This window comes from Bidens hawaiensis, unplaced genomic scaffold, assembly GCF_021521415.1.
Source record: "Bidens hawaiensis isolate Kalapana, Puna unplaced genomic scaffold, B.hawaiensis_p1.1 tig00035603_1, whole genome shotgun sequence".
Taxonomy (NCBI): Eukaryota; Viridiplantae; Streptophyta; class Magnoliopsida; order Asterales; family Asteraceae; genus Bidens; species Bidens hawaiensis.
The window spans coordinates 1,764-27,885 of record NW_027496201.1 but is presented as its reverse complement, the minus strand read 5'-3'; the positions used below and the strand labels follow the sequence as shown (position 1 = coordinate 27,885).

The 26,122-nt window shown below is 33.3% G+C and overlaps 2 pseudogenes across 1 annotated transcript; one reads left to right on the top strand and one right to left on the bottom strand.

Annotated features, from left to right (window-relative positions):
- Positions 1-4,404: 4,404 nt before the first annotated feature.
- LOC143587605 (NADPH HC-toxin reductase 1-like) lies at positions 4,405-25,534 on the bottom strand (annotated as a pseudogene). The gene is made up of 5 exons (XR_013144925.1): positions 25,326-25,534; positions 6,903-7,069; positions 6,596-6,808; positions 4,635-5,007; positions 4,405-4,544 (listed from the first exon to the last, which is right to left on the bottom strand). The product of XR_013144925.1 is annotated as an NADPH HC-toxin reductase 1-like (transcript).
- Positions 19,603-20,890, top strand: LOC143587604 (F-box protein CPR1-like; annotated as a pseudogene).
- Positions 25,535-26,122: the final 588 nt, after the last annotated feature.

Sequence of the window (26,122 nt, the reverse complement as noted above, 5' to 3'; positions counted from 1 at the left end):
ATTACAAAGTTGAGAATGACCCTAACAAATAAAACTAGCTAGTGGCCATGTTATGTACATTTTAAATTCATGAACAGGTTGCCTGCTCATACCTAGGAATCCATATTAGTTTAATAATCAATGTCTATGCATGCCGGGCTGCCATAGTTGATAATTAATTAGAGGGGCTGACACTCTACTAACCACATAGTAATTTAATTACATGTGATTATTGATTAAGATTAGTTTTGTTATAGTTTATTTATCAAATTATATCAGTTGAATATAGAATACTAAAAAAGGTTAGAAAATAAGACTACTTTAAATAGATGTTGTTTATATATTTGTTAAACAATATCTGTTATATATTGCCAAATCATTTTAATTCGTTATATAAAAAGATGGTATCTTTTCTTAATCAAGTGTATTGATATTTTAGTGCATTATGTTGGCCCAGACGGATCAAACAAACTTATCAAACAAACTAACACGAGATATTGGGGTGACAACCCTCGACTCTTTTCATATAATCAAACGAACATACCAAACGAACTTCACGAACTTATCAAACGTACATGGAGATGAGACTCCTTGACTCTCTCTCAACTCTCCCTCAACTCTCCAAATAAACAATAACCTAGACCCCTATTTATAGATCTACTAAACTTGTTCTTCAAGCCAAGACCTTTTATAAATCTACTACAATTCAAATACCTAAATTAAAACATAATTAAATAAACCCATAACTTTACTAATAATTCAAGATTAATCTTTCATTCACCCCCTTAATCTTGAATTGTTCATCTCTACTGTACCACCAAGGTCTTGAATTCCTAATAACGCTCTCAACTCTTCAATTTTAATCATTGGTTCATCTTTACCCTTTCTTTTCAGTTGTTTGTAACAAACTTGTTTAACAAGTTCTTCACGTTCATCATTCATACCATCCACATTGATCTCACATACCACTTCATTCTCCACATTCTTCTTTTTCACTTTTCTTTTTATTCTTTGCTCATCAAAACTTGCAGATGAGTCATTCATTCTTTCTGTATCAAACCCTATTGGGTCTTTCATTCTGAAAATTCTTTTGAACCTATCATTCGGTTCTAACCTTCCATCAACAATTGATTGATTGTTGACTTTCACACACGACTCTAAATATACAGACTTGTTAGCTGCATCATTTCTTTCATTCAGTACAATATCCTTCCTCTCATCATCATCAGTAGCAGATTTTTTGCTTCCTTTCTTCTCACTTATCTTATCAACTTTCTCATTTTCAAGGTTGTTTGAGTCATAAAAACATACCTTAAGATTCTCGATCTTTTCTTCTTCTGAAGAAGAAATTCTTTCTATTTCTTCATTCAACCTTTCTTTTCCTTCACTTCTCAAAACAGCTTGCATAGCTTCTTCATTCTCTATAACTTTCTGAGCTTCATTATTACGTGATTGTTCTTCTTGAACAATAGCATCCAATCTTTCCTTCTCAACGATCTCATCCAATCTTTCTTTCTCAGCGGCTTCTTGAGCTGCTTTTTCATCTTCTACCTTTCGTACATAATCAATTCCAAGATATCGAATTTTCAAAGCACGCCATACTTGCTCAGCATTCATAAGTATGTCAACTTGTACCAAGATGTCTTCCGGTAGGGTTTGACATACGAACCCTAACGCTGTGTACATCTTCCTTTCATCTACAGCTACTCCGACTGTAGGTTCAACAACATCCCAAAAGCCATACTCTTTCAAAAATCCCTCCATCTTGATCACCCATACTTTGTAGTTCGATTTCGTCAATAATGGAAGTCCTCCAGTCATCATCGTTTCTTTCCTATCTTTACTTTCTTCTCCGATTTGCTATTTCAGTTGGAATTGATACCCGATCTGAAATCAATCTCCAATAAATAACGAATCACCACAAACTTTCTTTTCTGATTACAAACAACGAAGTTGCACCGGACTTGCTTGGTTCTTGTTACTTAATCGAACTAAACTTGCTTGTTACGTGAGACCTTTTTTTTCTATCAAATCTAAGTGTGGGAATCCTTTTAATTTCTCTCCACTAGAAACGAAATAAATTTAATGGTTTCTTGCTTGACTTTTGATGCACCACTTAGAATCAAATAATGGACAGTATGTATCTTGAACACACAGCAAACAATTACAAACAATTGTTGGCGGTTATACTGCCTTCGCAAAAGACAAAAATAACTTTACTTTTTTTTTCTTTGAATTCAAAGTAACCACCTCTAATTACTTCAAACAAATCTTTCCGTCAACATCCGATCAACTTAACTTTTTCGCTACGATCAAACTCTTGTTATGATAGGCAGCTATCTTCGAATCTTTCAAATAGGAAACCCACGAACTCCTACGAACAACGAGCCTAAGCTCTGATACCAATTGTTGGCCCAGACGGATCAAACAAACTTATCAAACAAACTAACACGAGATATTGGGGTGACAACTCTCGACTCTTTTCATATAATCAAACGAACATACCAAACGAACTTCACGAACTTATCAAACGTACATGGAGATGAGACTCCTGGACTCTCTCTCAACTCTCCCTCAACTCTCCAAATAAACAATAACCTAGACCCCTATTTATAGATCTACTAAACTTATTCTTCAAGCCAAGACCTTTTATAAATCTACTACAATTCAAATACCTAAATTAAAACATAATTAAATAAACCCGTAACTTTACTAATAATTCAAGATTAATCTTTCACATTATGCATATATATGTTTAATGCATAACTACTTATGCATGATGGGAACGTGGAGGCATGCCAACTAATTATAACTCGTAGGTTTTTTTTAATAGCGTTTAAAACTACCTCCAATACCCAAGCGAGTCTTCCTGAAACGAGATGTCAATCTTTTATAATGATTTTGTCACTCATGGTATGACTCACTCAGGAATACCATCAAGGAAGAAACCCACCACTGTGAGAAAACCTCTTGCGTCAGGTTTTGAACCTGATTCCATTAAGATCCCAAGTCTTAACCATCATACCAACAGACCAATTGCAATTAATTTTCGTAGCTAGGTAGTTCAACAAGTGGGAGTTTTCTAGTGACTAAAGGGTGAAGAAGACTTCAACTCTTCAAGTGCTGAATAAACTAATAAAAGTCAAAAGTATATGTTAATTAGTTAAATGATGCAAGTGGATAAATATCTATTGATAATCTCGTCCAAGTAGCTCTATAGTCATAACAATATATTGAATTTTGTTTTGTCCTGCTACCCTTTTTTGACGTTTAATACTTTAACAAGTATTTTGACTCCATGTTGCTGGGACGAGTAGCCAACCATATATAGAAGAATCGTACAATCACAATCACCGCTGGTTAACAATATACCACAATCAGCAACCATGACAGGTGAAACCGACATCTCAAAGTCTATGAAGTAGATACAAATGAGCTTGAGGTGGTGATCACTTGGGGCGGAGATCACCAATCATGTCCTTGGTCCTCACCTGGTGAACGGACTAACACATCGTGATATTGACTTCGGTGTCTTTGGATTTATACATTGGGGTCAATGAGATTTTCTGATAATGCCTTTGATTTGAATGCATTTGTTCGAGAGAAGCTACAAACATCGTTATTGGGGAAAAAAATGGTTTCTTTTATGCTTTTGAATCCGTTCGACAATCGTGGAGCTAGAATGTGTATAATGCCTAGAGTGGTACCTTGTAATTGTAAGTATATTTACTTGTCTTTTAAATCATTTAGAAGAATGAGTGAGCTATAAGTTGAGTGTACTTATAACTTACTGCAGCATTTTTATTTTTATTTTAATATGAAGACGCTTATGGAAGCAACATCTCTAAGCCATAAATGTTGTACGTACATTAGTCTTATGGTTCACATGGAAGATATTACCTTGCATGGCTCCAATATCTTTGTATAGATCTGATTTTACAATATCATATACCGGCATGCAATTAAAACCTTATTTTAACAGCGTTTGGAACTATCCAAATGCCCGAGTGAATCTTTCCGAGACAAGATATCAACCATTCTTACTGAATTTGACGCTTTAAACCTGACTCACCTAGGAACACTATCAAAGAGGAAATCCACCACCGTGGAAAAACCTAGTCAGGTTGCGAATCTGAGACCTTAAGATCCAAACCCTTAACCATCATTGAACCAGAAGGTCGACGACACTGATCGATATGTAAAAACTAACATGTAATGTAATCTATTTGATTGTTTTTAATTTGTTATTTATGGTACGATTTCATAAAGTGGCATATAAATGTTTTCACAATTCTCGTTACTTCTAAATCCAACTTAATTAGTTGATCACTAATATCATCAAAGCCAGTAACTTGAATTCCATTATAGAAATCATTGTTTAACAAGCCTTGCAATTAATCTGATACAACAAAACATTAGTTATTAATTTCTATATAAAGCCTGATCTCTTTGCAAATTCAAGACAATCATCTAGGATCATCTCAGTACTATATTTGTACGAAAATCCTTTATCAACGAGCTTCTTCGATCCCCATTTGATTTCTCTCCCATGTTCTTCCATATACCTTAAACAAGAAATACATGATGTTATAGCACATATTAACATTATGTCATTCCTTTGTACATCTCAAGTACAATGTTATTTCAAAACTTACTCTTGGTTTAATTGTGGGTAGGTTTTCTGATAATACTTTGCAATTTCTGCACTTGTTACGTATGAACTCGCACATAAGTACCTTCCAATAACCGATGGCGTCTCAGCACAAAATATATGCGCTCGACAAACATCGTCGATGTGTACAATCGGAATTTTCCCTAGAAATTCTTCCATGTATCTTAGTGAGTGGTAACTTGGGACATGGTTGACAATTTGTGATATGAGCACCAAAAAACTACCTCTAGGATATTGTAAGCATCTGCCTCCCCCACCACCCCACAACCTAATGTCACCACCTCAAGCTCATTTGCTTTCTCTTCCCCAATTTTCAATATTTCTTGCTCTGATTTCGATTTCGCTATTGTGTAGTCCTAAGGGAAACAACAATGAAAGATTTAGAAAACTTGAAGTAAATTAAAATTGATTGTTTACATTATTAGATTTCTAAAGGAAACTAAAAAAATTAGAATTAAAGAAATGAAATATTTAAAAATAATATAAGTGTTAAAAATGTTTATTATACGAGTACGAGTCAAGAAACAAAGGCATATATACAGAAAATGGAGATAGCATTTGAATGCCGGGTGGGGTGGGGTGGGGTGGGGTGGGGTGAATATTAACGTTTCAATATACATAAAATTTATTGTATTTTCTCTTATCTCTACTCACAACACCTTAAATCACACCCTACATTATAAAAGCATTCCTAACAAATGGAGATAGGATGTAAATGTTCTTACTCTCCAATGTGATGTTGTGATAGGATGCTTGGGTTTCTCAATGGGGACCAAAGTTCGATCCTCACTTGCTACACGTTGGAGAGGACATGATTGGCTTAGTGAAGGAAGACAAGGATCTTTATGATCTCCGGTTCGATCCTGAGGGCGTTTGGGTTTTACCGCCATTCGCGGGTTGGTGGATTTTTCTCCGAAACTGGGGATTACTTGAAGGCGTTTAAGGGCTCCGTACGACTGGGTTGGACCCAATGTTGTAAAAGTCGTTAGGCGGTCCTAGGCGGTCGACTGAGGAGTTGCGAGTACTCGGGAGTAGTCGGGGATTACTCGGAAAATATCTAAGGAGTACTCGGTCGAGGCGGGGAGTACTCGATCTAGGCGGGGAGTAATCGGAGAGTACTCGGCCGCCTACTCGGGAGTTTTACAACATTGGTTGGACCTGCTGGCGATGGTCTTTTACCATTTTACCATTGAATCACCCTGTACGGGTATATAGTCAATTTTTGTTTGCCGTTTAAAAAAATTTAACCATGTTATACTTTTAATATTTAGCCCAAAGTTTTAGACATTTAGGACACATTAAAGCTTTTATTGGTGGGCAATAATGAAGAGCATAGATTGGACTACTGAACTAGCTAGGAAGCCAACAAAAGGTTAAAAGTAATAACCAAATATCTTATGTGATTTTCTATGGTTAACATAAATGAAAGCTGGAAATACATGAACCTAAAATAATAGAGTACTGCATCAGTTGTATTATTTTAATTTTTAAGTATTTGTGTATTATTTATTGTTAGGATTTAAATTAGGATAGATGAAAATATTTGATGTTGTAATTTTTCTTTTGTTTTGTTGTGTTTTAGCTTCTTGGTAGGAGGGGTAGTTGGTTGTTTTAATGAAATTTGTAGTTAAAAAATAAGTTAAGTTCTTTTTAACCTTTTTTTTACCATTGGTAATCGTTATTATATGTTTTAACTTTTTGTTTAATTGTTTCCCCTTCATTTTTACCACTTTTAAATTGTTTACCAATATTTAGTGTTACTTTATTCATTATTTGTAATTTTTTTACCAACTCATTTTGATCCGTTCCGTTTTAACCTGAACCATATTGACCCATTTTGTGCGACTCTGACAAAAAAAAAAAAATTATCCCACCCTAACAGGGTCATATGAAACTTTGAATTAAACTCTTAAGTAAATATAATTTGATGAAATTAGATTAAACCTTAAGGAAATCATTTGCATAAGGGATATTGAGTTGAAGGGGTGTCCAACAAGTCTCATCAATGGTGATCCGATAACCACTCCCGTCATCTTTTAAAGGCGAAGCTGCAACAACAGAAGCAGTGTAGATGAGTCGCTTCACTGTCCCCGAGTGCATGCAAGCATCAATGATCGTTTTCACTGCATCAATTGTTGCCTCAATGGTATTATCATACTGTATATAAATATAACAATAATCAGAGAGAGAAATATAACTTTTGTATTATTGAGAATCTTGATCACTTGTTGTAAATTCAAGAAAGCATGACCTTAGAGCCAGTAGTGTGTTGTAAGGGGGCTGCAACATGAAAAACAAAGACACAGCCTTGTATCGCTTTTTCGAACTCTTCTGGCTTGTAAATATCAGCTTCAAACAAATGAAGTCTTTCTTTCGCAAATGGAAAACTTTTCAAGAGTCCCACCTTTGATTCATCACCTGCCATGAAAATTATATCAGTTGAATAAGAGGGTATCTTACCGTCATCTTTCAACTTACCTATGTAAATCATAAGGGAAAATGACCAAAATGTCCATTTAACTAGTTTTTTCGCATAATGTTCACCGTTATTCTTATCGACCTGCACACTTTTTAATCATTAGCCGACGAGATTTTCATATTACAACCAACAATATTCCGTCACGTGTCATAAAACTATCGGATCGATAGTTTTTTTCAAAAATCGTCGGAGTTGAGGATATTTTAGGCGTCTGACAAGATTTTTTCTGCTTCCGACGAGGTTTTTTGGCTTTAGACGAGATTTTTTGACACGCGACAGAATCTTGTTAATTGAAAATCTCGTCATGATTTAAAAGTGTGTGGGTCAATAGGATTAAGGGTGGATTAATAGGGAAAAGCTGGTCAAATGAACATTTTGATTACTTTAACTGGTCAAATGAACATTTTGATCATTATCCCCTAATAACTTGAAGAAAACAATGTTTACATATATGCCAAGGTTTCTTAGAGTAGCATGGACAATATAACCATGTTGTAGAAGTGAGTGAACCAGGGCTGAACCAATGTAACCTGCACCTCCAGTTACACAAACCTTGCACTTGCTCTTACTCTCCATAATATTTTCAGATTCAAAAAATAAACCCTTGATCACTTCTCTTCTTTGTCTTTTCTTTTATGGTCTCATCTGTTGTACTTCTAGACATGTGAACCACATATGTATATATTGATATTAATATTGTCCTGCCGTGTACAACTTTATTAAATTCAAGAATACCTTATCTGCATGTCACAATGTGCACCACACATGTATATCGATGTCAACATATTCGACCACATGTTAGTAGGTTATAGTCATGTATAGGGACTTAATTATCTAGCTTGTAATCTAGTGGTAAATATAAACTAGCTTATGTAACCATGGACGAAGCATATATGGTGGCCCCAACACCCCATTCCCCAGTCTTTGTCCAAGCTTCGTCACTGCATATAACCATATGTATGTCATTGACATTCTAATATGATAACTATATTTGAGGGTCATGTTAGGGTAGATTGGCAGGACTATATCTAGATATTATTATATGCTTTACAGGAAATGAAAAACAAATCCATTGGTGCATTTTCTTGAAGGAAAATAGTGGACTTAATATTCTCTTATTTACAAATTTTAATTCTTAGGGATTTTAACAAATATCCTTAATATGAAATTAATAAGAAGGTGTTTGGGATTTCTTATTTTACCTCCTTATAGCTTTTCATTAAGTTAATAAGTTACAAAAGTGTAACTTATAAAACTTTTCATTTCACAATTTAAGCAATCTTAAACACCTTATTATTTTTCAAAAAGTTAATAAGTTATAAGTTGATAAAAATAAGCAATCCCAAACACCCTCTAAGTGAAAATCTTCGCAGCTTTTCTAAAATTTATTTTGTTATTACTTAGTTCAACTTTTATAACCAATTACCATCTTTTATTCTTGCTCGTAATTATTATTTGTGCATGTTGTATTCAATTTTTCCCATCTATTTTCCACCAATGAAGATATAATCAAGTGTTTCTTTAGACACATGAATCTCCTATCTTCATGGTGAACCATAATTGTGGTGAACACGAAAAGAACCAACTAGAGACAAACATAACCTGATAGCAGGAAAAAAGAAATTAATGAAAATAAGAATTCAAAATGGTCTGTGGCCGGAAGAACATACCAGCAAAGGTAGAATTTTTTCATTAAACTGATTGCGAATGAATTTAATTCAAGCTGGAATCGTCCCAAAACTCGATCGGAAATTTGAAAAAGGTCTGTGAAATCACTAAAGTTCTTATTTGCCTTAATATGTTTAACGAAAATAATATTCATCAAATAGTTAAAGTTATATTCCGTATGAAAAAAAAAATAAATTCCGGTCCAAAATTTTGGGTGTTACACTTGACACTGGAACGAAGCGCTAAGCAGTGCGCATGCATTATGAGTCACTATGAATGGATCGAAAGACACGTGAAAGCTTGAGCCTGTTATGGTCGGACTCTGATACCACAATGTTGACGTTTATAGTAAACAAGAATACAAAGAACTCAAATATAGAATGATTTGTTGTATTAATGAAGATAAGCAGAACATTAAACAGAAAATAACAAAAGAGACACCAACTATAAAACTGAATACAAGTAAATGAAGTAATGATCTATTCTTGAATGGTTGAATAGACTCCTTATTCTGTAATAACTTCAAACAACATCATTCCTTTTTCTCTTAATGGCTACCATTTGAATTACTTCTAATCATAATCCCTTGGCGCATCGAAGACAATCATCTAGGATCTTTTTGGTACTACATTTGTAAGAAAAACCTTTGTCTTCGAGCTTCTTCGATCCCCATTTGATTTCTCTCTCATGTTCTTCAAGATACCTAACAGCAGAAGACCATGGTAAATGAACGTATTAACTTTCATTAAGTCATATATATATATATATATATATATATATATATATATATATGTACAGGGTAAGGATCCTAAGAGACCCTTTATAAATTGAGAACTTTGAGAACCATTTTGGACCACTAAAAACACCTTTAAAAAAATATTTAAAAAAATCATAAAACAAAAAATAATAAAAATTTTAAAAAAGTAAAAAATCCAAAACTCTTATATTTCATTTCGGTTTCATTAAAAAAAATAAAAAAAAAACGTCGTGTTATACACATATGTATAATTTTGTATAATCTTTAGTTACGTAATATACACATACGTACAGTATCATTTATCATAAATTATACACATGTGTACAAAAAAACATGTAAATGTACATATATGTATATATTATACATATGTGTATATAATTTAGCTAAACCGAGTTTTTTTTATGAAATCGGGATGATAAAATAAGAATTTTGGTTTTTTTTACTTTTTTGATTTTTGTGTTTTTTTTTATTTTATGATTTTTTTTATTTGTGGGTTTTTGTGGTCCAAAATGGTTCTCATAGTTCTCAATTTCAAAAAAGTTCTCTCATGATCCTGATCATTTATATACCTACATGATCCTGATCCTATATATACATACATACATATATATATATGTATATATATATATATATATATATATTGAAGTGTATATGTTGCTATTCGAAACTTACTCCTTGTTAAGTTGTGGGTAGGTTTTCTTATAATACTTTGCAATTTCTGCGCTTGTTATGTACGAGCTAGCACATAAGAATCTTCCATTTACAAATGGCGTCTCTGCACAAAAGATGTGTGCTCGACAAACATCATCGATATGAATGATCGGAATTTTCCCTAGCAATTCTTCTAGGAACCTTAGCTGTTGATATTGTGCGGCATTGTTGGAAATTTGCGATATTAACGCCAACACACTGGTTGCGGGGTATGGGAGATATCCTCCACCACCCACCGTCCCGCAACCTAATGTCACAACCTCTAAATCATTCGCTTTGTTTTCCCCAATTCCCAATATTTCTTGCTCTAATTTCGTTTTCGTGATTGTGTAGTCCTAAAAATAACCACACACAAGAAAAATCAAAATAGTTGAAATAAAACACTAATGATGAAATATAATCCAATTTGTTAATCCATATTTAGGGCCTACTAAATCTCTTTATTCGGTGATTAGTTTTAATGGTTAAGATTTTATATTTATGTATTAAGTACCAAAATTCTAATTGTAACGAGCCGGCTGTTAAACCAAAGCCCCCGTTTATTTATATAGTTTGTTTAGTTCATAGGGTAGAACGGCGTTAGGGATTTAGTGACAACGAGTAAGTTACCGCTTTTGATCGTGTCATTTTCCTCTTCCTTTCTTTTGTGTTGAACCAGAGCCTTTTAGAACCCCTGTCTTGCGCCACTTCCCTCTTGTCGTTGTCCACTTCTGTTCCCCCTTATTTTTAGGCAGTAGGGTTTTTATTATTCTTCCACGATGACTTGTGTCTCAAGATAAAATAAATGATTTTATTTTGCGTCAAAATAATAAACCATCGTAGCCTCAAAGAGATATTAGTGGGCTTTAAATCTGTTTCTTGGACCAATTTAATTTGTGATAACAATTTGCACTAAACTCGATGTTGGTTTATTTTTTTGTATGAATCTTGGAAATCTCATGGCCTACATCATATATTAATACCAACATTTATTAGAATTCAACATCAATTATGACATTCAAATATTGAATGTAACTTATATTGAAGAACAAATTTCTTTATATATATAATAAGTAATACTGACGAAAAAGAGGAGTATATAAAGTTTGTTTACGATACTTGTCAATATCGAGTTTAGTTTAATGCATCATTTTAGCTCATTCTCTATCGTAACCAATAAATCAAAATGTGAACCAATTAGCCCAATTAATTAATAAAAACAGCCCAAAAGTTACTAAGAAGTGCACGAAATAATTATAATATTTCTATATAATTTAGCCCATATCACAAGGAACCAAATAAACTACACACTTTAAAGTTACACCCACCTTAATTTAAACTAATTAGCACAAATGTATGAAGATAATGATAAGAATTAATGTACTTATCATGTACGTACCCAGGTTTCTTAGAGTAGCATGGACAATGTAACCATGTTGTAGAAGTGAGTGAACCAGGGCCGAACCGATGTAACCAGCACCTCCGGTCACACAAACCTTACAGTTGCCTTTACTCGGATCCATTTTCTCAAGTTAAGTTCTTGAACCGAGTCTTAATTTATAGAGGGCTTGCAAGTGCCGTGTACGCCTATTCAAGAAAACTTAGTTATATTTAATAAAAAAACATTTATCTAGATATGTGGAATATACATATGGTCATGGGCCATATATATGACATAAAACATATGGTATATATTGAGTTTTCTCTAATGATTTACATGGAAAGTCAAGAAAAATGCTCAAAATAAAAATATACAACCAATTATATATTTCGTTCAAACTTGTTATCTTATTTTCAAAACAATCTCAAATCAAATACTATGCATGTTTGACTAAAAATAGACGCCAATTTGGATGTATAATGCATTTGTCTAAAAGCATGTAGAACGAGCAAGGGCCATATAATATAGCACGGATGAGTTGAGCTAGTTTGAGTTTGGCTAAACTTGGTTGTTTTAGTTTCAAAGAGTTCAAGCATGGCTTGTTTTAAAATCTATTCTAAAAAGCTCAAGCTTGACTTGTTAAAAAAATTTTAAACTAGCCATCGGTACATAAATAAATATATATTACTAGTTTTAGCCCGCGTGTTACGCGGGTTTATTTAATATATTTTGAATAACTTTTTTATATTAATTTTATGATTTTTGTATTCTATTAAATATCTATATTTTTTATTATTTTTCGAGATGGGCTATATTATTGTTGGGATGGAGTTTAATTTCAATTTTACATAATGACTAATGACTAATGTCTATTGTTATTGTTGGTTGTATCATGTTTAATGTTTTATCAATTTATGTTACATGAACTTAACAAATAAATTATGTTTTATTGGTTGTATGATGTTTTTTTTTAATGAATGTTTTGAGACTGTTCGGTCACAATAAATTTGTTAAATGAGTTATATATTAGTATAGTTTTTAGGTATTATTATTAATAATGTATATGTAGTGTTTTTGATTATGATAAGTTTAGTTTTTAACTTGTACATAAACTTTGATGTGCAAATAGGCTTGAATTATAGTTGAGCTAGAGTTTAATAATAATTAGCTGGCTTGTAATATTTTAGTATGGGGTTGTAGTTGGCTATCATTTTTCTTGTTATTCTCCATCTCCTTTCAAGCCAACAAATTGTTTTATTTGTACATAAAGGTTTCTAATGCATTTGATCCGAATTCACGGGTATGAGCCTCGTCAAACCAGATAGTCCTTAAACGTGTTATAACATCTCATTATATTAAAAACTAATTTCACCAAATACATGATATGGAAATCCTATAAAATAGGGATACAATAAAAATCAATATCCGATTTTTTTTTTTTTTGAAAATGAAATTATTTATAATTAAAAAACACTTTAATAATTAAAAAAAAATATGTGGGTCATGGGTCTCACCAAACTCAGATACTTTTAAATGAGTTATAACATCTCATTTATTTGTGAAACTCATTAATAATCAAACTTTAATTATATTATTAACTTCATTACAATAAATAAAACTAATATTTAAAAAAATATTTAAATATTAGAAACGACAAATGTAAAACAACCCCTTATAGTGCAAATTAATCAACTTATTTATATGCTTTGTGCTTACTGAAGCATAGTGAATGTTATGGGTTATGGGTTATGGGTTTAAAGTTTTTAAACTCCATTTCGTAACTTCAAATGTTTTTAATATTTGTATCAATTTTGCATTTTGAGTTGGCAATTCTCTGCCCGTACACATCATTAGCACATAAAAGGAACACAGATAAACATTTATGTACACTCTCTAGAGAAATGCCACCGTCTCAAAAAATAAGTCATCATATAAGGAATCGATTAAGCATCTGCAATAGTGCAATGGCACTCGTTGATCAATCAAGAATTCTGCACAAGAATGTACTCAACCATGTGGGCTGTGGTTGTGGCCGTGGTAGTAGTTGTGGTTATGGTGTTAGTTTTACAATCTCTTATGCTTCGGAATCGGAATGAAATAAACGAACTGGAATAGAATAAACAACAGCTATATAAGGGTCAAAAAAATTTTGCGGGTCAAAATAGGTCAATTTTTTTAATGTAGGTCGTTAGGGGTAATTTTTAAACGGGCCAAAACATAATAATAATCAAGATTTTTTCTAATAAACAACTCAAGTTCTTAAAAGTAACTTACCTCACTTTGTACACTTGACAATATTGGTAGTACCCCCACTTAAAACTGACAAATTTGATCCAAAAACTGATAAAAAGTTGCCAACACTTTACAAAAATGACCCGTAATTAGGATCCAAAACGGTTAACGACTTGAATCTGTCATAGACCAGAAACATTTTTATGTTAATAATACCAAATTTCAAGAGATTCATTTTTAAAGGATGTTCACCTATGCAACTTGGGCAGAGCAAAACACTCCACTTGTTCTACACTGACATCGTACAATTTTGGTTCATTTTGACTTTAAAGTAAACCATGTTTATACCCACTACCCCATCATACCGGGTCAGACCAACCCAACCTGATCCGTCCCATAAAAAAAAAGACATGTTTAAACCCGTAACCCTACTCAACCATGTCAAGGGGGTTGAGCATTGTCGAATGTGTGTTTTTCTTTAAATTCTTTGTATTCAAAGTTTTAGAACAATATGCATGTTATTTTTTGACTTAAAATTTCTCGCTAAATATATAGATAATCAAAATGGAGATAAATATTTGCAAGTCAATACGGGTTTGGACTCTTGACTAACAACTGCATCTGTTTCATGGCATTCACGGTTATTCTTTTCACATTCTGGTCGCTCACAACTCCTTGCAGCCTCACAAAACACCAGGCCCAGGCCTATATGACACACTCAAACCAATTACACAAAGAGTGAAATACTCGACAAACAACCGACCACCCAGTACCTATGGTTGTGCACGAAACTGAAATATCTGAACCATAACAGCCGGCGTAACTGAACTGAAATAACCGAATCCAGTAAAAAACTGCCGGTTTAATTTTATGTATTGAAAAACCGATTTTTCAGCTCATTTTCAATTTCGCCTTTAACCAACAACCAAACTGAATTATAAAAAAATGATTTTAGGTAATTTATAAGAACTTAATAGTTGTAACCAAACGGTTTTCATAAAAACGAATTTTTGGTTTCGTTTCTGTTTGAGCCCAAACTAAACCCAATAAAAAACTAAAAGTTTTTTTTATGTATTTGGATCATGCCGCATACCGGGTCAAAACCGGTACAGCTCGCGCCAGGGAGCAGATCTATCACCCAAAATCCTAAGTTAACCCTAACTTCAGCATGAGATCAATATTATAAATCGTTTTATTAACATAATTAATATTATAAATCATTTTATTAACATAATTTAGATATATTAATATAACATGGTTTGCATACAGTGGCGATAAAACAAACATTAACATTAAGAAGTTGAAAATTTACCTTGAAATCCAAAGCTTAATGTCATCCAAACCAGGGAGTAGTTCGATCCTTGATAGAACCTTCTTTTAAAGTGTGAAGAATAAATCTAACCAAAGGCACCTTCCTACATTGCATAAAACAATCTATATTCATATATTTTGCAGACCACGCCTATGTAACAGAATTCATAAAGACATAAAGACACAAAATTAAGTAGCAAAAACATATGCCAATAAACATAAGTAAGAAAGATGCATACCATCTTTAGTTTCAGCCACATTACCCTCTTTTGCCCATTGACATTGAAACTTTGAACAAAATAGTTTCCGGTGGTTCGAATAGATGTAAAAAAGTATAAAAATATAAACTTCAGTTACAAGAATCTTAATATCAACTTCCCACCATCAAATCCATGAAAAACTAACGTTTTCATCTGCTTTATTATCCAAGAATGAGGATGAACTTAGGGATTGAAAAAAAAACCCAATAAAATAGATTAAGGGTTTGAAATATTTAAAACGAAGACATCTTAGATTGTGATAAATGTTGGATTTAAACTGAATATACCTTGAATTGTGATTGAAATTACCGTTGATGATGAATTGCAAGAGATGAAAAATCAACAGGTCAACAAAGGAACATACTTTTGATTTGGAAGGACGATTGCGAATCAGACTTCTGAGCCTTCAATTGACATCGATGTTGAAGGAGAATAGGGATTAGGGTTTGTCGATGGTAAGGTTACGTTGAGACGATCGACGACGAGGAGAAACCACCGAGGATGGGGAGGAAGATGGTCAGAGTTTGTATATATAACTCGTTTGAGTAATGATATCCTGAAACGGGTCAAACCGAGAGACTTTCATTTATAAATCAAGCAATCTGGTAGTTTGAGAGAGGATGAGGAGTGACATAAGAGCGACACATAGGATTTTATGGTAGCCAATTATATTGATAATTAGATTATATAGTAAATTTATACTTAATAAATATTATTTGATTTTTTTTATAATTTTGTATATAGTAAAGTTATTATATACGTATACAATAATTAGTAATTAGGCTAGTTTAGTCTCTTGGGTCTAGTTAAACTCGGTACATGGCTCAAATTTGTTTATTAAATAAGCTTTGATTTAGACTCAAGATCTAGCTCGGACTCGTATAAACTCAACTTAATTAGTGTTTTGAGGGGCCATAAGATATCTTTGATACAATCTGAGTTACTAAAGTAAAATATAGTTTTCTACCCTAGAATTTTGTTATAATAGTGGTTTCAATTCAATAGGTATCTATTTTGTGACTGGGTTTTCAAATTTTATTTTTTTTCCATTTTAGATAACTAACTGTTTTTTTTTTTCTAGTATAGAATTTGAGTTGCGTCGCAGCTTGTTGCCCGTTTGTCTTACTTTATTGTAATCGGTTTGTACTTATGAAAGATTAAGCGCGTTTAACCTTATATGTTTAAAATATAAACATAGCCTCCCTAAAAAAATCTATATTATGAAATTAAAAGTGTTACTTTAACCAAACGACATGCATGAGAATTGTATTTAACTCAAATTATTATCTTATTAAACTATTGGATCAAAATGCCAATAGCTTGGTCTAATAATAAACGTGTGTGACATTTAATCAAAAGATTGTTGGTTATAGTTTTAATTAAGACATAGAATGAAAAAATAATACAAAAAAATTAGTCATTAAAAAGGGGAAAAAGAAAAGATAAAAAGAACTTGGCTCGTGTGGCGTGAATATTAATGTTAATGATGTTAACAAATCCAATAACAATTTTAAATATATTGTATAGTCCTTTGAATTGATTTTTAAAATAATAATAACAATAATAAAGGCTGTCACGAGTCAACTCATTAACCATCCATCATGACTATGGTTACTTCTTTCTACCTTTAGAATTGGATATATTATTATGACATTTATAAGACTATTCGAATCATTGGCAAGATTGTCAAAGTAAACAGATGGTCTTCATTTGATAGTTCTAGAAATCGAGCTTGGGTTTCACACATATAACAATTCAGATCGTCATCATGATGACTAGATACAATAAATCATTCAAAAATATAGACATAAAAACAACTAAAACTATATGAAGCTCTGATGAGAGCATTGAGAGAGAACAGAACGAGATCGATAAACCCCGAAACTATTCTCTCAAAAGTTAAAACCATATATAGAATCCAGGCCTATATGAGAAAAACTGAAAGCGGCCCAACCACATAACCTTAAGCCCACCAATGGCCCATCAGCTACAAAGCCACCAAGTCCATCAACAACTAGACGAGCTCTAAACCCGTTTGTCAATTAATCAACCTTCATTAACTAAAACTTACAATACTTTTGATTAGGCGTATTTAGACAGTAAACGGCTTAGTTTTGCCATATAAAAAGGGCTAGCGGAGCAGCTAGCTTGTTGCCCGTTTGTTTTTTGTATCGATGTAAACTCTATTTTTTAATGTTGAATCTAGAAAATATATGAAACGAAAAAGAAAAAAAAAAGTTAGGGTTTGAAAAGTTTGGATTATACAAATTTGAACTTAAACATATTTCTGAAGTATTAAAATACTTTTGATTAGAATTTTAGACATATTTCAATAGTATATGTATACTTGTGTCTACCTTTGATTTAGGTGTATTGTTAGGTTTGAAAAGTTTCAAATCTAATCGTCAAAACTAGGGGCTGTTCACGAGTCGAGCCGAACCGAGCGAAGGCTTGCTCGTTGCTTGGCTCGTTTACAACCGAACCAAACCGAACGGCTGAAATTCGAACCGAGCCAAAACCGAAACGAGCCAAAATCGAATCGAGCATTTTTCGAACGAACGTCGAGCGATTTCGAGCATTATTTATTTCTTTTTTATTTTAAAATTTTCAATAAAAAACAAATTTGAAGGTTGTAAATATATGTATTTTATAAATAAATTAGTAGTTTATAGACAAACGTGTAATATATTGTAATTTTTTATTAAAAATAAGTTTGGATTGAGATATAATGATCATTTAAACAAACTTCTAATATTATAAAAACTTGAATTGAACAAATAAAACTATAAAATTGACGGAATATGAAAAATTTAAAGGGGTATAAATAATTGTAAGCTTATCTTTATGTGTTTTGTCTATAAATTTATATATTTGTTCATATATAATTATATATAAACTAAATTAAAAATATTCGAGCCGAACCGAACCGAGCAGGCCTTTGCTCGTTGCTTGGCTCGTTTACAAACCGAACCAAGCAGAGCGGCTCGTTTTCAATCAAGCGTAAAAACGAGCGAGCATTTTTCGAGTAATTTCTGAGCGAGCGATGAGCAAGTTCGAGCGACGAGCGGTTTAGACGGCCCTAGTCAAAACAGATAGATGGGTTTGCTTATTATTTTAAAACCGAACTTGGGTTTCACACAGATGAAGAGATTTCTATCATATGTTCCCAACTTGATTGTAAGTTTCATGAATCGTTCAGTCATTTAGTATTAAAATATTTCAAAGAGTTCTATCCTAATCATTTTTAGTCTATACGTAGCTTGTTGAAATTTGAATTGTCATTTTAGGTGAGAACAAAGCTCCAAAGTCTGTTTTGTGACTGGATTAGTCATATGGAAAAAAATGTTGTTAGTTATGCGTTCATGTCAAAATGTACATTTCAATCCTAGTTAGCGCGTTTACATTGGGATCCATATACTTCTCTTTTAAGAAAAAAGTTACGCTTTTAAGTTAAAATGGTCCAACATCCCATTTAAACCATTTTCTAATCTTTATAATTACATGGAAACGAAGAGTAGATAGTTAAATATGTGTCATATTATAGCTACACCACTCGTCCAATTTAACGCCATCAAACAGCCGTCAACAAAATAGTCAGACGGTCGTTTTAACCAAAAGAATCAACCTTTAAAGATCAATGGTTATAACAGTTATCGCCATTATGGGTTAAACTTTGAAAATTACTGATCAGATTGTTTTTGAATCGAAGGTGTCAAAGGCAGAAAGCGGTCATCGGAATGGAAGGAGTTTGGTATTACGAATTCAATGATCGTGAAGCCTATACTGACGGTTATAAACGGTCTTAAAAGAAAAGGTATAATAATTCACCAAGTGAATTTTCAAAGTGTAATAATAATAATAATAGTAAAAAAGCTCGCATTTAGCTTTTGATATATGATAATCATATGGGAACTAATAATATTTTTATGGTCCATATTACTCGGCCACTACACATACCCTTGTATTATGTGAATTTACTTTAAGATCCCTTTTTTTATCTGTTTGGTTATTTTAAGGCAAAATGTTAATAAAATAGTAACCAAGTTTCGAAAATGTCTCACTAATGCTTTGATTCGTTTTATTCGATTAATTCACTTTCGATTCGATTATTTGGTTTTATGCTCGATAATTACCTCAAAACATCGTCTTCCAAAATCCAAACTGTCAAAACACACAAATGAAACATCAAAAGTACAACCCCAACCTCAAACCCTACCCCACCACCCAATCAATGTCTCCAACAATCTTCAACCTCCCACAAGACATCCTCTTCAACATCCTCTCTCGTCTTCCCACCAAATCCTTAACTCACTTCCTCCCACTCTCCACGTCATCTCCACCCTTGATCCACAACCCATCCTTCACCAAACTCACCTCACCACCACCATCACCGACAACCACCGCATATTAATCTACCACGAGTCATCCGATTACCTCACCCACTTCTACTCCTTCACATCACCACTCACCTTCCAACAAACATTAAATCTGCAACCACCCTACAAAACCCTTCATGGGTACCTTCAGATTGTGGGGTCTGACAAAGGTTTAATATGTTTGTTTGATACTAATTATTATTGTAACCTTGGTGTGGTTATTCTCTGGAACCCTTGTATTCAAAAGTTTAGGATTATTGATCACCCTCATAATGTTAATGTTAATGATCAGTTTTCGCATTTTGTTATCGGGTTTGTTTCAAGGGGTTGTGAGTTTAAGGTTGTGGAGATTGCTTATGATTTGGAGGATTTTAAGAGGAGGAATTATGTGTGGGTTTATTCTCTTGGGAGTAATTCATGGGAGAAAAAGGACGGTTCAGGTGCGAGTGGGAGCGCGCCGTGTTATTTGACTAAGGGTTGGTCTAGTAGTGTAGTTGTGAATGGTTTTGTTAATTGGTTGGGTTTTAGAGATGACGGGCGGGGTGCGTGTAGATATATTATGGCGTTTGATTTGGAAAATGAGGGGTTTCGAGTTTTTGATTTGCCGGAGAATATTGTCCCGGGTTATGATCAAGTGAGTATAGATTCGTTTGGGGAGGAGGGTGGACCGTTGTCGTTGTCATTGTGTGCTCGTTATCGTGAGGTTAATGTTGAAAAATGGGATGTTTGGGTGATGGGGGAGTATGGGGTGGTGGATTCTTGGAAGTAAGTTTTTGTGGTTTCGCAGCCTTTGTTGATTCCACCGTTGTTGATGAAAAGTGATCGGGAGGTTTTGATTGCGATGGATGATGGAAGGCTTATGTTGTTGGATGCGAGCAAGAATGAGGTGAAAGATCTCGAGACAGTAGGTTTGCCTCATAGTTTTCGTGCTATTAGGTATACCGCTAGTCTAGCTCTGCTTCATGGTTAAGGGCAAGAATTTAGTGACTTTTTTGTTTAATTATGCTTGTTGATTTCTTGTCATTTGGTATGTTACATAATGATAGAATTGTGTGATTAGATACATATATTGCTAAAGTAAAGAATAATGGGTTATGTTTTGGTTCTGTCACATTTATAATTGTAGATGTTTGATATGTTCTTGTGGTAAATAATTATGTCATTATGTGGTTATTTAGAAATGCGACTGATGGTAAAAACCAAATGCTATAAATTATTAGGTGGTTGATTAATAAGTTTTGTTACTCAACCTCAAGTATCCTTAAAACAAGTTATTGTGGTATTAAAACACAATAAGTAGATAAACAACTTTAATAAGCAATCTATGACAACCCTTAACTCGGTTGCAGTTTTATAACACACTTCATTCATGGTGATTTTACAACTCTAAAAGTATGATGAATATGCAATCTTCATTACTGCACAAATTGCTCTCAATAATGCATTGTAATGTTAGATATACCTAGAGAGCATGTAGGCCAGTTTGAGTCTAGCAGAATAATGAGTCAGAATGGATTTGAGTCATGATGAGTTCTTGTCAAAACTGTTTGTTTTAAAAAATATCATTTTGGTTCGGGTGAGAATGAGTTTTTGATAAAAATGTGAGTGGGTCCAGACATATTGTACCAAAAAATCAGTTAACAAAAAGAAGATAGTTTAAGTCAGTATCAAAAAAACAAAAATTAATGACACTCTGTCTTTACTAAAAAGATTCTAGTGAAGGCAACAAAGCAGTAAAAACCAATGAAGTTGAAAAATAATGATAAAATGATTTTGACTCTTGAGTTGAAGAATGCAAGCATAAATAGGATTGGAAAAGTCATTCTTTCAAATCACACAACCCTAATAAATACCTCCTAAAGTAGGACCATCAACGTGGAGCTATGACGACGAGGTCACATTATCAAACGTTTGGATGTACGTAACGGAAAATGTCACATTGAAAGCCCAATTTTGGCATGCGCTTCAAACGGTGTATGTTCAATTTGGAGGCACAGGAGATTGTACCGTCCCCAAAATCAACTTAAAGTGGCGGGATCTTAAAAAAAAGGTTTGTCAATTCCACCTATTCTACGTAGGGGCACTTGACGAGATGCCCAAAAAAGATGCGTATGCACGAGCACATCGTGGTTACCGACATTGTGTCACTCACTTGGGTTTTTTAAACATCGAAGCGTGGGATGTCTTAAGAAATCATCCCCGATTTGTGGATGTAGTTACCGGGGAGGATCCGTCTCCAACTCCAGCTTCGAAGTGGAGGATTAATTTTATGTTTTTTCTTAATTTTGTATTTTAATGTTATGTTTAATGTTTTTAGATGTAATTTATTTTTAATGAATGTTAGTTTAATTTAGGTTATATTTATTTTTTTAATTTAAATATAATTTAGTTAATTTATTTAAATGAAAGATGGATTGGGATGGTTGTAGAATTTATGGATGGACTGGGATGCTTGTGAGGTAGAATGATGTGACGCTGACGTGGATAACAAAAAGGGTGAAAAGTGGTAAATCTCATTGGTTTATGTATTTGAGTGTTCAATACTTGAATCGGCTCAAGGAACTCCAAATTCGATTCGAATCGCATTCGAATTTGAAGACTCAAATCCGGTATTCAATCATTTGACTTGGCTCGGGGTTCAATTTAGTAATGGAATTGGTATCTTGTAAGTATATTTAGAATGTATATAATGCATGCCTTTGAGTGCTACCTTGTAAGTATATTTACTTGTATCTTTTAAATCATTTAAAAGAATGTGGTGAACTATAAGTTTACTGTTACTAAAGCATTTTTTTTCTATACAAAAACAATTATGGAATCAACATTCCTTAAACCATATATGCTTTACACAATTATGTTTTCGCAATTATTGTTACTTCTGAAATCCAATTTCATTGTACGCGAATCAAAAGTATTACTCACTATTAGAAAATGAGTCATTTTCTTACGACGGTTTTCATTGAAAATTTGTTAGAAAACCTATTTTCTAACGATCTTTCTATACAAAGTTGTGTGGGAAAACAAATATTGGAAAAGTCATTTCCAACCTTTTTGCAACTTTTCATACTTGAGAAGTAGAGATATCACAAATAATTATATTTATAATGCTTTTCAACAGTTTTGCAACAAAAACTGAAAATGTATATTTTTTGTTGGAGGGTAAGCAATAAATTTCCTACACAAAATCGTATTGTTTCAATTTTGTTACAATATTGTACAAAAATCAAGGATAGTTTTTTTTTGTTGGAAATTCCTCTATAATTTGTTGGATTTACATGTAGCAAACTAGGATATTTTTGGTAGGAAAATGAATTGTTGTCCATTAGTAACTACAGCCAATAACCATTATTCCAATATATCCAATATAGAAATCATTGTTTGATAAACCTTATAAAGCTGATACAACCAAACATTAGTTATTGCTCTACAAAGCCTGATCTCTTTGCAAATTCAAGACAATCATCTAAGATCATCTTGGTACTATATTTGTACGAAAAACCTTTATCTTCGAGCTTCTTCGATCCCCATTCGATATCCCTCCCTTGTTCTTCCATATACCTAAAACAAGAAACAAATTCATGATGATTTAGCACATATATAGTTAAACATTATGTCTCAAGCTAGTATATGATGTTTTTACTTTTTACAAAACTTACTCTTGGTCCAATTGTGGGTAGGTTTTCTGATAATACTTTGCAATTTGCGCGCTTGTTACATATGAGCTAGCACATAAGAACCTTCCATTAACTGATGGTGTCTCGGCACAAAAAATATGTGCTCGACAAACATCCTCGACGTGAATGATTGGAACTTTCCCTAGCAATTCTTCTAGGTACCTTAGTGATTGGTAATGCATGGCATTATTTGCAATTTGTGATAGGAACATCATTACAGTGACTGTTGGGTATGCAAGACATCCACTTCCACCCACCACCCCACAACCTAACGTCACAACTTCAAGCTCATTTCCTTTCTCTTCCACGATTTTCAATATTTCTTGCTCCGATTTTGTTTTCGCTATTGTGTAGTCCTAAGGAAATCAATAACGAAAGAATTTAGAAAACTTGTAAACTAAAAGTTGAATGTTTACATGATTAAATTTCTAAAATATTTTTGTTATTAATTGTAGTCTAACTAATTTATGGTATTTGTAATCAATGAGGATTTTTAACCTGCGTTTCGTGGCGTGTGGCATTTTTTATCAACTCATTATTAAGGAATGGGAAAAAAATATTGTTAAGGAAATAAAATATTTGTAGTCTAAACTAATTTATGGTATTTATAATCAACGGGGATTTTTACCCTGCGTTTCGTGGCGTGTGGCACTTTTGATCATCTCATTATTAAGGAACAAGAAATAAAAAATATTATCAATGTGTGTTAAAAGATGTTTATTATTCAAATAGCTTAAAAGAGTATGGGGTCGTGGGAAACTTTAAATTAAATCTTAAGTAAATATAAATCCTAAGAAATTAGATAAAACCTTCAAGAAATCATTTGAGTAAGGGACATTGAGATGAAGGGGTGTCCAACAACTCTCATCAATGGTGATCCGATAACCACTCCCGTCATCTTTTAGAGGCGAAGGGCTGCAACAACAGAAGCAGTGTAGATGAGTCGCTTCACTGTCCCCGAGTGTATGCAAGCATGAAGCATCAATGATCTTTTTCACTGCTTCAATTGTTGCCTCAATGGTATTATCATACTGTGTATACATAATACATATAACAATAATAATCAAAAAAAGAAATTTACATATTTTTTTGGTTTTGAGAATCTTGATCACTTGTAGTAATTTCAAGAAAGTAAGACCTTAGAGCCAGAAGTGTGTATCATGGGGGTTGCAACATGGAAAACAAAGACGCAGCCTTGTATCGCTTTTTCGAACTCTTCGGGCTTGTAAATATCAGCTTCAAACAAATGAAGCCTTTCTTCAGCAAATGGAAAGCTTTTCAAAAGTCCCACCTTCGATTCATCACCTGCCATGAAAATTATATCATTGTTGAATAAGAGGGTAACTTAACCTCATCTTTCAACTTATAACCAAGATGTCCATATCACTTGTCAAAGTAAATAAAATGTCCATTTAACTAGTTTCATTCTCCATAATGTCCACTCTTAATCTCTTCGACCTGCACACTTTTTAATCATTAGCCGACAAGGTTTTCAAATTTCAACCAACAATGTTCTGTCACGCGTCATAAAACTATCTGGTCGATAGTTTTTTATTAAATCGTTGGAGCCGACAGGATTTTTTAGGCATCTAACGAGATTTTTTTCTACTTCCGACGAGAATTTTTTGGATTCCGATGAGATTTTTTGACAGGCGGCTGAATCTTGTTGATTGAAAATCTCGTCGTGATTTAAAAGTGTGTGGGTCGACAGGGATCAAGATCAAGGGTGAATTAATAGGGAAAAGCTAGTCAAACGAACATTTTGATTACTTTGACTGGTCAAATGAACATTTTGGTCATTATCCCCTAATAACATGAAGAAAACAAACGTTACATTACTACATACCAAGGTTTCTTAGAGTAGCATGAACAATATAACCATGTTGTAGAAGTGAGTGAACGAAGGCTGAACCAATGTAACCAGCACCTCCGGTCACACAAACCTTGCACTTGCCCTTACTCTCCATAATATTTTTCGATTCAAAAAACAAACACTTTATCACTTCTCTTCTTTGCTTTTTCTTTTATGATCTCAACTACTGTACTTCTAGACATGTGCACCCCATATGTATATATTGATGTTAAGATATATCGTCCTGCCGTGTACAACTTAATTAAATTCAAGAATGTACCAGCATGTGCACCACACGTGTATATTGATGTTAGCATATTCGACCACATGTTAGTAGGTTATAGTACTATATAGGGACTTATCCCGTGTAATACACGGGTTCAAATGTTGGTAATACTTAGAAAAAGCCTAGTCAAATAAACATTTTGGTTATTTTCTGTTGGACATGGGTCACAATATACAAGGGAAATATCCTAGTAGATTACCGTGTACAAAACCAAAAATAAAATTAATATAGAGAACAATTAATATAGATTCGTGTCGATGTCTTTGGTGAGAACTTCACCAAGAACTTCTTGACTCGAGTCTTCCACATGTTGAGTATCTTCACATTCGTCATAGTTTTCCTTGGTGTGGCTACAAATTCTTATCATTGACCCAACTCCATTGGCTGCAACAATACATGAACATAATAATATATATTGAGCGTTGGTGGAGGCACGTATTCAATATGCTTCCCTTAAAACAGATTTCGGGTCTCTACTAAAGAGCCCGTCTGTCTCCCAGGGTAC